Here is an 11,703-nt window from a genome sequence, read left to right as displayed (position 1 = left end):
CCCTCCATCTCCCTCCTCCTCCCACCCCTCTAGGTTGATACAGAGCCTCTATTTGAGTTCCCTGAGACTTATAGCAAATTCCCATTGGCTATCTATTTTACATATGATGATGTAAGTTTTCATGGTATTCTCTCCATACATCTCACCCTCTCCTCAACTCAAGGCTAATATTTTTTATTTATTTTATTTTATTTTACTTTATTTTAATTTACAATACTGTATTGGTTTTGCCATACATTGACATGAATCCACCATGGGTGTACATGCGTTCCCAAACATGAACCCCCCTTCCACCTCCCTCCCCATAACATCTCTCTGGGTCATCACCGTGCACCAGCCCCAAGCATGCTGTATCCTGCATCGGACATAGACTGGCGATTCGATTCTTACATGATAGTATACATGTTACAATGCCATTCTCCCGAATCATCCCACCCTCTCCCTCTCCCTCTGAGTCCAAAAATCTGTTATACACATCTGTGTCTCTTTTACTGTCTTGCATACAGGGTCATCATTGCTATCTTTCTAAATTCCATATATATGTGTTAGTATACGGTATTGGTGTTTTTCTTTCTGGCTTACTTCACTCTGTATAATCGGCTCCATTTTCATCCATCTCATCAGAACTGATTCAAATGTGTTCTTTTTAACAGCTGAGTATTACTCCATTGTGTATATGTACCACAGCTTTCTTATCCATTCATCTGCTGATGGACATCTAGGTTGTTTCCATGTCCTGGCTATTATAAACAGTGCTGTGATGAACATTGGGGTACATGTGTCTCTTTCAATTCTGGTTTCCTCGGTGTGTATGCCCAGCAGTGGGATTGCTGGGTCATAAGGCAGTTCTATTTGCAATTTTTTAAGGAATCTCCACACTGTTCTCCAAAGTGGCTGTACTAGTTTGCATTCCCGCCAACAGTGTAGGAGGGTTCCCTTTTCTCCACACCCTCTCCAGCATTTATTGCTTGCAGATTTTTGGATCACAGCCATTCTGACTGGTGTGAAGTGGTACCTCATTGTGGTTTTGATTTGCATTTCTCTAATAATGAGTGATGTTGCTTTTCATGTGTTTGTTAGCCATCCGTATGTCTTTTTTGGAGAAATGTCTATTTAGTTCTTTGGCCCATTTTTTGATTGGGTCGTTTATTTTTCTGGAATTGAGCTGCATAAGTTGCTTGTATATTTTTGAGATTAGTTGTTTGTCAGTTGCTTCATTTGCTATTATTTTCTCCCATTCAGAAGGCTGTCTTTTCACTTTGCTTATATTTTTCTTTGTTGTGCAGACGCTTTTAATTTTAATTAGATCCCATTTGTTTATTTTTGCTTTTATTTCCAGTATTCTGGGAGATGGATCATAGAGGATCCTGCTTTGATTTATGTCGGAGAGTGTTTTGCCCATATTCTCCTCTAGGAGTTTTATAGTTTCTGGTCTTACATTTAGATCTTTAATCCATTTGGAGTTTATTTTTGTGTGCGGTGTTAGAAAGTGATCTAGTTTCATTCTTACTAATTGGCGGCTATATACAGTTGGACACAAATTGTGTCTTGTACACTAGAAAGTCTTTTACAAAATAATCATCTTAGATCAACAGAAGACCTATCTTCAATGTCCTCCTGCAAGATGGTTACTTTAGCAATCTCTTCCTGTTTTCTGCAGTGTCCCCTTTAATACGGCTGGTAATTGTTTTGGTGATTGCCACCCCCTCGGGATGCCTTGCTGTAAGAGCTCTGTTGGCCACTGTAGTCTGCATATCCCTGTCCATATCCATAGTTCCCATAGTTATACCCAGTATAATCATAGCCGCCATAGCCACTATAGTTTTGATCACCACCATAGGCACTATTGTAATTTCCATATCCTTGATCATAATAGTTATTAAATCCTTGGTTCCAGTTTTGGCCCTGACCTCAGCCTCGACCCCTATTACCACCTCGCCCACCAGCTGCAGTACCTCTTCCTCCCTTTTGTTGTTGCTGTTGCTGTCTATATACCTCTTTAGGTTGTGCAACTTTGATTTCACACTTCCCAGAACCAATTTGATGGTATCTGCTTTCTAACAATTTCTTTACTGGCTCCTCGTCTGTATATATAATAAAGCAAAATCCTCTTCTTTCATTTGTTTTTTGTATCCATTGGAAGTTCAATATTTTCAATCTCTCCAAAGGCTCCAAAATATTCTTTAATTTGTTCCTCCAAAGTATCTGGGCTCAATCCACCCACGAAAACCTTTTTGGGGGGTTCCTTCCCTTTGAAAGCTTTGGCCCTTTTAGGGTCTATCAATTTGCCATCCAGTTTGTGTTCTTTCAGTTCCAAAACCTTATCAACACTAGCAGCATCCTTGAAAAGCACAAATCCAAATCCTCGTGATCTTCCAGTAACAGGATCTGTTTCAATTGTGCAGTCCACAACTTCCCCAAATCGAGACAAATATTCAGTTAGATCTTTCTTGCTTGTATCCCAGCTCAAGCCTCCAATAAACATTTTACCATCATCCTGCTGGTTCTTGCTCACGTTGATCTTGGATCCCTCTGCGAATTCCTCTATGTTGCTGTACTCGTTCATGTCTTCCATAGCGGCGGAGTGGTCGGCCGGAGGGTGCTGGCGCACAGACCGAGTCGGGGCAGCAGCGGCGGCGGAGCGTTGTATGGAGCTGGATTTAAAATGGCAGCGGAAGAGCAAGGCTAATATTTTTAAAGGAAGTTTTTAAAACTCCTGCTGTGATTTATGTCTGAGAGTGTTTTGCCTATGTTCTCCTATAGGAGTTTTATAGTTTCTGATCTTACATTTAGATCTTTAATCCATTTTGAGTTTATTTTTGTGTGGGGTGTTAGAAAGTGATCTAGTTTCATTCTTTTACAGGTGGTTGACCAGTTTTCCCAGCACCGCTTGTTAAAGAGATTGTCTTTACTCCATTGTATATTCTTGCCTCCTTTGTCAAAGATAAGGTGTCCATATGTGTGTGGATTTATCTCTGGGCTTTCTATTTTGTTCCATTGATCTATATGTCTGTCTTTGTGCCAGTACCATACTGTCTTGATGACTGTGGCTTTGTAGTAGAGCCTGAAGTCAGGCAAGTTGATTCCTCCAGTTCCATTCTTCTTTCTCAAGATTGCTTTGGCTATTCGAGGTTTCTTGTATTTCCATACAAATCTTGAAATTATTTGTTCTAGTTCTGTGAAAAATATGGCTGGTAGCTTGATAGGGATTGCATTGAATTTGTAAATTGCTTTGGGTAGTATACTCATTTTCACTATATTGATTCTTCCGATCCATGAACATGGTATATTTCTCCATCTATTAGTGTCCTCTTTGATTTCTTTCATCAGTGTTTTATAGTTTTCTATATATAGGTCTAGGAAAAAAGACACAGATGTGTATAACGGACTTTTGGACTCAGAGGGAGAGGGAGAGGGTGGGATGATTTGGGAGAATGGCATTCTAACACGTATACTATCATGTAAGAATTAAATCGCCAGTCTATGTCTGACGCAGGATACAGCATGCTTGGGGCTGGTGCATGGGGATGACCCAGAGAGATGTTATGGGGAGGGAGGTGGGAGGGGGGCTCATGTTTGGGAACGCATGTAAGAATTAAAGATTTTAAAATTAAAAAAATAAAAAACTAAAAAAAAAAAAAAATAAAATAAAATCATAATAAGTCAAAAAAATAATAATAAAAATAAAAAGATGTTAATAGAAAAAAAAAATAAAACTCCTGAATTAAAACAAAACAAAGCAAACACAATGAAGATAAGTAAAGGTCTGCCATCCTCATATCTCTTTGGTTTATTTTCCCTTTTATTTTTAATTATGTAACCATTTTATGAATATAGTCTTAGTACACAGTTTTATGAATTCTAGCACATGTATTGATTCCTGTAACCACCAATATTTTCATGATACAGAACAGATCCATCACTCCAAAAAATGTTTTTGGGCTATCCCCTCGTAGTCACATCTTCCTTCCACTTCAGATGTCTGGAAAACCACTGATCTGTTCACGGTCACTGTAACTTTTAGTTTTTGAGAATGTCATATGAATGGAAGCATACAGCATATAATGTTTTGAGACTAGTTTCTTTCACTTAGTCTAAAGCCTTTGAGATTCAGTCATGTTATTGCATAGCTCAGTAGATCTTTTTTATTGCAGGGTAGTCTTCCACTATAAGGTCTTCCCTCATAGCTCAGCTGGTAAAGAATCTGCCTGCAGTGCAGGAGACGTGGGTTTGATTCCTTGGTTGGGAAGATCCTCTGGAGAAGGAAATGGCTACCCACTCCAGTATTGTTTCCTGGAGAATCCCATGGACAGAAAAGCCTGGCAGGCTACAGTCCATGGGATCGCAAGAGTCAGACACAACTTAGTGACTATATGGATTTCACTATATGGATATACCACAGTTTTAGAAATTGAAGTATAGTTGATTTACCGTATATTATGTATCTAGTGCGGTGGTGGTTTAGTCAATAAGTTGTGTCCAACACTTGTGACCCCATGGACTATAGCCCATTAGGCTCCTCTGTCCCTGGGATTTTCCAGGCAAGCATACTGGTGTGGATTGCCATTTCCTTCTCCAGTGATCTTCCCAACCCAGGGATCAAACTCAGATCATCTGGATTACAGGCAGATTCTTTACTGACTGAGCCATTAGTTGATTCACAACATATTATGTATCAAGTGTACAACATAGTATTTCAATATTTTTATGCAATTATATTCCATCTAAACTTACTAAAAATTATTGCCTTGATTTCCTGTGCTGTACACTGTTTCCTTGTAGCTTATTTATTTTATACATAGTAGTTTGTACCTGTTAATCCCCTACCCCTATTTTGTTCCCACTGTTTCTTCTCCCCACTGTTAACTGCAATTTGTTCTCTCTATATACGTCTGTTTCTGTTTTGTTATATTCCTTTGTTTGGTTTCTTACATTCCAAATATTAGTGATAACATATAGTATTTGTCTTTCTCTGTCTAACTTATTTCACTAAGCATGATGCCTTCTAGGTCCATCCATGTTGTTTCAAGGGGCAGAATCTCATTTTTTTTTAATTGGCCAGCAATATTCCATTGCACCTTTTATACCACAACTTCTTTGTCCATCCATCTGTTAATCGACACTTAAACACTGCTGGTGTGAACATTTGGGTACATGTATTTTCACAGGTGGCACCAGTGGTAAAGAATCAGCCTGCCATGCAGGAGACACAAGAGATGCAGGTTTGATCCCTGGGTCAGGAAGATCCCCTGGAGGAGGAGATGGAAACCCACTCCAGTTTTCTTGCCTGGGAAATCCCATGGACAGAGGAACCTGGCGAGCTATAGTCTGGGGACTCAGAGTCAGTCATGACTGAGAGGCTAAAACAACAACAACAAATTTTTTTAGATAGTCTCCTGTAGCTTTAAGATGATCTTTTCTTTTTGTTGCTATTCTCTTGCCCCTGCTCTGCTTCAATTTTGGTAATTTCTATTAACTTAACTTCAAGTTAGGAAAATTTTTCCCCTCAGCAGTATTGAGTCTACTGACACGTCTTTTGAGGAGATTATTTTTTGTTACCATTGTTTTTATTTCTAGCATTTTTATTTGACTCTAAGGGCTTCCCTGGTAGCTCAGTGGTAAAGAATCTGCCTGCAATGCAGGTGACCCAGGTTAGATCCCTGGGTTGGGAAGATCCTCTGGAGAGGTTAACGGCAACCTACTCCTGTTTTTGCCTGGAGAATCCCCATGGACAGAGGAGCCTGGCAGGCTACAGACCACAGGGTTGCAAAGAGTCGGACACGACTGAACAACTAAGCACAAAGCTTTCATTTTTTTAAGTTGAAATAAAACTGATATACAATATTATGTTAGTAACAGGTATACTACATAGTGATCTGACATTTTCAGTTCAGTTCAATTCAGTTCAGTCGCTCAGTCGTGTCCGACTCTTTGCGACCCCATGAATTGCAGCAGGCCAGGCCTCCCTGTCCATCACCATCTCCCGGAGTTCTCTCAGACTCACATCCATAGAGTCCGTGATGCCATCAAGCCATCTCATTCTCGGTTGTCGCTTTCTCCTCCTGACCCCAATCTCTCCCAGCATCAGAGTCTTTTCCAATGAGTCAACTCTTTGCACAAGGTGGCCAAAGTACTGGAGCTTCAGCTTTAGCATCATTCCTTCCAAAGAAATCCCAGAGTTGATCTTCAGAATGGACTGGTTGGATCTCCTTGCAGTCCAAGGGACTCTCAAGAGTCTTCTCCAACACCACAGTTCAAAAGCATCAATTCTTCGGCGCTCCGCCTTCTTCACAGTCCAACTCTCGCATCCATACATGACCACAGGAAAAACCATAGCCTTGACTAGACGGACCTTAGTTGGCAAAGTAATGTCTCTGCTTTTGAATATGCTATCTAGGTTGGTCATAACTTTTCTTCCAAGGAGTAAGCGTCTTTTAATTTCATGGCTGCAGTCACCATCTGCAGTGATTTTGGAGCCCAAAGAAATAAAGTCTGACACTGTTTCCACTGTTTCCCCATCTATTTCCCATGAAGTGATGGGACCGGATGCCATGATCTTTGTTTTCTGAATGTTGAGCTTTAAGCCGACTTTTTCACTCTCCTCTTTCACTTTCATCAAGAGGCTTTTTAGCTCCTCTTCATTTTCTGACATAAGGATGCTGTCATCTGCATATCTGAGGTTATTGATATTTCTCCCAGCAATCTTGATTCCAGCTTGTGTTAGTTCCAGTCCAGCATTTCTCATGATGTACTCTGCATATAAGTTAAACAAGCAGGGTGACAATATACAGCCTTGACGTCCTCCTTTTCCTATTTGGAACCAGTCTGTTGTTCCATATCCAGTTCTAATTGTTGCTTCCTGACCTGCATACAGATTTCTTAAGAGGCACATCAGGTGGTCTGGTATTCTTATCTCTTTCAGAATTTTCCACAATTTTTTGTGATCCACACAGTCAAAGGCTTTGGCGTAGTCAATAAAGCAGAAATAGATGTTTTTCTGGAACTCTCTTGCTTTTTCCATGATCCAGCAGATGTTGGCAATTTGATCTCTGGTTCCTCTGCCTTTTCTAAAACCACCTTGAACATCAGGAAGTTCACGGATCACGTATTGCTGAAGCCTGGCTTGGAGAATTTTGAGCATTACTTTACTAGCATGTGAGATGAGTGCAATTGTGCGGTAGTTTGAGCATTCTTAGGCATTGCCTTTCTTTGGGATTGAAATGAAGACTGACCTTGTCCAGTCCTGTGCCCACTGCTGAGTTATCCAAATTTGCTGGCATATTGAGTGCAGCACTTTCACAGCCTCATCTTTCAGGATCTGAAACAGCTCAACTGGAATTCCATCACCTCCACTAGCTTTGTTCACAGTGATGCTTTCTAAGTGACATTTTCACACACTGTGAAATGATCACTGTGAGAAACCTAGTAACCATCATGTCTTCATATAAAGTTATTACAATATTATTGACCATACTTATTACGCTATATACTATGTCCCTGAGCTTATTTATTTTTTAACTGGAGGTTTGTACCTCTCAACCCTTTTCACCTATTTTGCCCACCCATCCAAGTGCCTCTTCTTTGGCAACTAACAGTTTGTGAGTTTTCATTCTGTTGTGTTTGTTTTGTTTTTTAGATTCCACATATGTAGGTACGTGGAGATTTTATGGTATTTGTCTTTTCTCTGTCTGACTTACTTTCCTGAGTCTGATACCCTCTAGATCTGTTCATATTACCATATATGTAACCTTTTTTTTTCATGGATGAGTAACATTCTATTGTGATAATTTATATGTATATGTACACATATTACATCTTCTTTATTCATCTGTCAGTGGATACTTAGGTTCTTTCATATCTCAGTTATTGTGAATAATGTTACTGTTAACAATGGTTTCATATACCTTTTTGAATTTGTACTTTTGTTTTCTTTGGGTAAATAACCATAAGTGAAATTTTTGAATCATGCTGTTTTCCATAATGGCTGCACCAATTTATAATACCACCAGCAGTGCGTGAGGGTTTCCTATTCTTCTCATCTTTGCCAACAACTGTTATTTGTCATCTTTTTGATGATAGTCATTCTGACAAGTGTGAAGTGACATCTCATTGTGGTTTTGATTTGCATTTCCCCGATGATTAGTGATGATAAACTTCTTTTCATATGTTTGTTGACCTTCTATATAGCTCATTTGGAAAAATGTCTATTCAGGTCCTCCGTGTTTTTTTTTTTTTTTTTTTTTTTTTGCTGTGCCGCATGGCTTTTGGATCTTCCAGGGATTAAACCTGGGCCATGGCAGTGAAAGCCCCAAATTCTAACCACTGGACTGCCAGGGAATTGTTTCTGTCCATTTTAATCAAGTTTGTTTTTTGTTGTTGATTTGTATGAGCTGTTTATATATTTTGGATATTGACCTCTCATCATATATATATTTGCAAATATCTTCTTCCATTTAGTAGGTTGTCTTTTCATTTTAATAATTTCCTTCACTATGAAAATGCTTTTTTATTTGATGTAATCCCATTTCTTACTTTTTGCTTCTGTTTCCCTTTCCTGAGGAGGCAGATCCAAAAAAATATTGCTTACATTGATGTCAGAAAGTATACTGTTTGTTCTCTCCTAAGAGTTTTATTATTTCAGGTCTTACATCTATATCTTTAGTCCATTTTGAATTAATTTTTGTATACTATGTAAGAAAGTAGTCCAGTTTCATTCTTTTGCATGTAGCTGTTCAGTTTTCCAAATACCATTTGTTGAAAATTATATCTTCTCCCCATTATATATTACTTCCTTCTTGTTACAGATAATTGGCCCTGTAAGTGTGAGGTTATTTCAGGGCTCTCTCTTTTCTTCTGTTGATATATGCATCTGGTTTTATACTATTGTCATATTATTGGGTTACTATAGTTCTATGGTATAGTTTGAAATTAGAGAGCTTGATACATCCAGCTTTGTTCTTCTTTCTCAAGATTACTTTGGCTACATGGGGTGTTCTGTGTTTCCATACAAATTTTAGAATTATTCTAGTTCTGTGAAGACTACCCTTGGCCTTTTGATAGAGGTTGAATTGAATCTGTAGATTGTCTTAAGTAGTATGGCCATTTTAACAATATTAATTCCTCTAATCCATGAGAACATTATAAATTTCCATTTGTTTGTGTTGTCTTCAAATTCTTTTGTCAATGTCTTATAGTTTTCAGAGTCTAAAACTGTTACCTTGTTGGTTAAACCTATTTGTAGGTATTTTAGTCCTTTTGATGAAATTGTAAATAAGATTATTTTCTTGATTTCTCTTTCTGATAGTTTGTAATTAGTTTTCAGGAATGCAACAGATTTCTGCATATTAATTTTGGATGCTACAACTTTACTGAATTCATTTATTAATTCTTATAATTTTTGGTGGTATCTTTCTTGTTGTTCAGTTGCTCAGTTGGGTCTGACTCTTTGAGACCCCATGGACTGCAGCATGCCAGGCTTCCCTGTCCTTCACCATCTCCTGGAGTTGGCTCAAATGCATGTCCATTGAGTCAGTGATGCCATCCAACCATTTTGTTCTCTGTCGTCCCCTTTTCTTCTTGCCTGATGATCTTTCCCAACATCAGGGTCTTTTCAGGTGAGTCAGCTCTTTGCATCAGGTGGCCAAAGTATTGGAGCTTCAGCTTTATCAGCAGTCCTTCTAATGAATATTAGGATTGATTTCCTTTAGGATTGACTGGTTTGATCTCCTTGCAGTCCAACGGACTTTCAAGAGTTTTTTTCCAACACCACAGCTCAAAAGTATCAATTCTTTGGTGTTTGGCCTTCTTTATGTCAAATTCTCACATCCATACATGACTACTGAAAAAATCATAGCTTTGACTATATGGACCTTTGTTGGCAAAGTAATGTCTCTGCTTTTTAATATTCTGTCTAGCTTGGTCATATCTTTTCTTCCAAGGAGCAAGCGTCTTTTAATTTTGTGGCTGCAGTCACCATTGGCAGTGATTCTGGGGCCCAAGAAAATAAAGTCTGTCACTGTTTCTACTTTCTATATGTATTATCTTGTCACCTGCAAACAGTGGCAGTTTTATATCTTCCTTTCTAATTTGTACTTCTTTGATTTCATTTTCTTGTCTGTTGCTGTGGTTAGGATTTTCAGTACTTTGTTGAATAAAAGTGTGAATGTGTGTATCCTTGTCTTAGAAATGCTTTCAGTTTTTCATCATTGAGTGTAGTGTTTGCTATAGGTTTGTCCTTTATGATGTTGAGGTTTGTTACTTCTATAATTACTTTGCTGATACTTCATCATAAATGGATGTTGAATTTTATCAAATGCTTTTCCTGGAGTTGTTTTTGTAGTTTCTTCTTTCTTTGTTGTTGTTCATTTTTCTTTCTTTGCTCGTTTCTTCTTTTACTCTCTTCTCTTGTGATTTGATGACTATCTTTAGTGTTATGTTTGGATTCCTTTTTTGTTTTATGAATGTATCTATTATAGATTTTTGGCTTGTGATTACCATGAGGTTCATGTATAACTGTATATATGAAACTTTATAACTATAAAACTGCTGCTGCTAAGTTGCTTCAGTCGTGTCTGACTCTGTGCGACCCAATGGACGGCAGCCCATCAGGCTCCACTGTCCCTGGGATTCTCCAGGCAAGAACACTGGAGTGGGTTGCCATTTCCTTCTCCAATGCATGAAAGTGAAAAGTGAAAGTGAAGTCGCTCAGTTGTGTCCGACTCTTGGCAACCCCATGGACTGTAGCCTACCAGGCTCCTCCGCCCGTGGGATTTTCCAGGCAAGAGTACTGGAGTGGGGTGCCATTGCCTTCTCCAACTATAAAACTATATGACTATAATTATATTACTGGCTAAAACTAGGTGCATGACTCAGTGGTTGTGGGGATTGTTCCAGCTTGCTGGTGGGTAGGTAAGCTTCTGGTACTGATAGGCTAGAGGGAGAATTCCAGAATTGCACTTGTCAGTACTGAATTTATTGCCATAGAATGAGTTTCCCAAAATGGATGCTGCCATTATCTCCATCCTCAAAGTGAGTCCCAATTGACTCCTGCTTCTCTGGGGGGTTCTCCAAAATCACCAAATTGTTCTGATCCAGGCTCTTTTTGAGTTACTGCCTCTGTGCTGGGACTCAAGGTGTGAAATTTTGTGTGTACACTTTATGAGCCAAGTCTGCTTCCTATATTTCTCTGGGTCTCTTGAATTTAAGCCCTGCTGGGTTTCAAAGCCAAACATTTTTGGGGCTTATCTCCCTGGTGCTAGATTCCTAGGCTGGGGACCCCAGTGTGGGTCTTGATCTCTCAGATCCTTGGAGAAGACCTCTAAGATTGTGGTTTTCCTCCTATTTGTGTGTCACTGACCCAGGCTTAAGGATCCTGACTGTACTCTAAATGACATCTCTTCTTTTCCTATCTTCTTCATTGTGGCTCCTTCTTTATATCTTTAGTTGTGGTAAATCATTTCTACTGGTCTTCAGTTCATTCTCATAGAAGTTGCTCTGTAGTTAAAATTTTGGTGTGCTTGTGGGAGGAAAGTTCAGCGTCTTTCTACTTTGCCATCTTAGCCACATCTGATTCTTTCTTATATTTCTATCTCTTGGCTAAAAGTTCCCATTTATGAATACAAATTGTTCACATTCCACCCCTCCTCCACCCTGCTATATCCTTTCATGTGTTCAGTTCAGTTCAATTCAGTTCAGTCGCTCAAT

The 11,703-nt window shown here is 39.0% G+C and overlaps 1 pseudogene; it reads right to left on the bottom strand.

Annotated features, from left to right (window-relative positions):
- Positions 1,515–11,703, bottom strand: part of LOC108636857 — an 84,419-nt pseudogene continuing 74,230 nt past the window's right edge.

The sequence above is a fragment of the Capra hircus genome, chromosome 10, assembly GCF_001704415.2.
Source record: "Capra hircus breed San Clemente chromosome 10, ASM170441v1, whole genome shotgun sequence".
NCBI classification, from domain to species: domain Eukaryota; kingdom Metazoa; phylum Chordata; class Mammalia; order Artiodactyla; family Bovidae; genus Capra; species Capra hircus.
This window is presented reverse-complemented; position numbering and strand designations above follow the sequence as displayed.